Source organism: Curcuma longa, chromosome 10 (genome assembly GCF_044706935.1).
Source record: "Curcuma longa cultivar G26 ecotype Majalengka, Jawa Barat chromosome 10, ITB_CL_G26_1.1, whole genome shotgun sequence".
In the NCBI taxonomy this organism is placed as follows: domain Eukaryota; kingdom Viridiplantae; phylum Streptophyta; class Magnoliopsida; order Zingiberales; family Zingiberaceae; genus Curcuma; species Curcuma longa.
In genome coordinates, this window is record NC_133870.1 from 1145312 (window position 1) to 1147267 (window position 1956).

A 1956-nucleotide genomic window follows, 5' to 3' on the forward strand; every position below is an offset into this window, starting at 1 on the left:
CCAAGGATGACACTTTTATTGATGCTCGCTCGCAGGCATTAGACGTAAGAAAATAATTTTTAAATTTATTTCACATTATCACCATGTAATTATTTTTTCTAATCTTAAATTTTATAATAATTTAATTTTAAACAGGCTGAATATTCTGCTAGAGTTGCACAGGCGTCTGCGCCTGCAGTTGAGGGAGGAGAGAGGCAGGAGCTCTCAACCGACCAGTTGAATGAGATCTACTACGATGTGGTTGGTGGGAGGAAGAAGAGCTCCACCCTCTACGGTCTACAGGGGTCGTTCCAGCGGATCATCTTCTGCGATAGAAGCCTTACAAAAAGAAAATCAAGAATTAAAGGATCGACTCGCCGTATTAGAGGGGCAGCAAGATCAACTCGCCGTATTAGAGGCGCAGGCAGAAAGTCAAGCTCAGCTTGGGCAGCAGATGGCGGCCTTCATGGAGGCCTTCGGCCAGACGTCATCGCAACCTGCTTTTGATGCGCTGCAAGCTGCGATGTAAGGTGCGGATCCTGATACGGAGACTCAGGACCCTAGGTCTTCGCTTAGGGGAAGGTACCTCCCCACTCTTGGGGAGGTCCTACACTTTATCTCCACCGATCCATCCTACACCGGAGCGAGAAGATCTTCAAGGGATGCCCACGCTTCAAAGATAAGTCTTCCCCTTTCTTGTGGATGATTATTTTCATGTATTCTTCTTGTAATCTTCTTGTAATGGAGTAGATCCTTGAGTTTAGGATGTAGGATGAACATCTATGTAATGATGGTGATGTATGAACTTGTTTATGACATTTTCTCTATTCAATGAAATATTTACCTTTGTTTCATGTGTATTGTGCCTTGAACGTGTTTGATGAAATGTTTGTGTGAGCAAATATGCATGATTATGAGGGGTGGATTACTTTGTAGGGAGATCCTAGGCCGTACACCGGGGCGCTTCGTGACAGGAAGAAAGCCTTGAACCGGGCGAGTCTGAAGTGATTCCTACATAGTGGTAAACCCCCATAAGGGATAACTAACGGTTATCTAGTGTTGGAAAGAGGTCTCTAAAGGGACACCTACCTTGTGACAGGGGGTAGAAATCTAGTAGTATTATGGAGCGCCTGCATGACACAGGAAAGCCTTGAACCAGGCTATCTAGACTCTCAAACCGAGAGGTCTCTAAAGGGATACCCTGTGATAGGGGATAGGAATCTAGTAGTATTCTGGGGCGCCTGCATGACACAGGAAAGCCTTGAACCAGGCTATCTAGAATCATCTCAACCCAACCTAAGTAACATTAGAACACCATCGATTTATGCTAACAAAGCCTGACGAGGTCGAGTTGGTATTTTGGTTAGAATCCCTACAAGGTGGTGAACATTGAGAGTAAGGGAATAAACATGAATTAGGGATATCGCCTAGCATTGATGTGAAACCAAAGACCTAAACTTATCCATCTCACCCATAAACCCCAAGCCAATCTCTCTTCCTCTGTCACACACAACACCAATCCTCAACTCAACCGTTTCCTTTGGAGTCTAGACAACTATCTTAGTGACATCACTATAGCTAATACACAGTCCCTGTGGTTCGATATCTTTTTATTACTTGACGACACCCGTATACCTGGATCAGGCCGTGCCCGAAAAGCACGACTGTGCTTCTCAACAGAGTCGCGCTCTTTCTGGACCGTGCCTCCTGGCACGGACGTGCTTAGAAATAGAGCCACGCCCACACGAGATCGTGTTTCACAGACACAGCCGTGTGGTCAAACAGAATAGCGCCAGCTCCAGCCCGTGCCTCAAGACAGAGAAGCGACAGCCTTAGGCCGTGCCTCAAAGGCACGGCCGTGCCTCACCCTTTATAAAAGGCCGCACGGGCGTGCCTGCCCTAGCACATGGCCGTTGGGATGTATACTAGAATCCTAGCTATGTAAATAAACATTCTGAAATAAGAATCACATTTGAT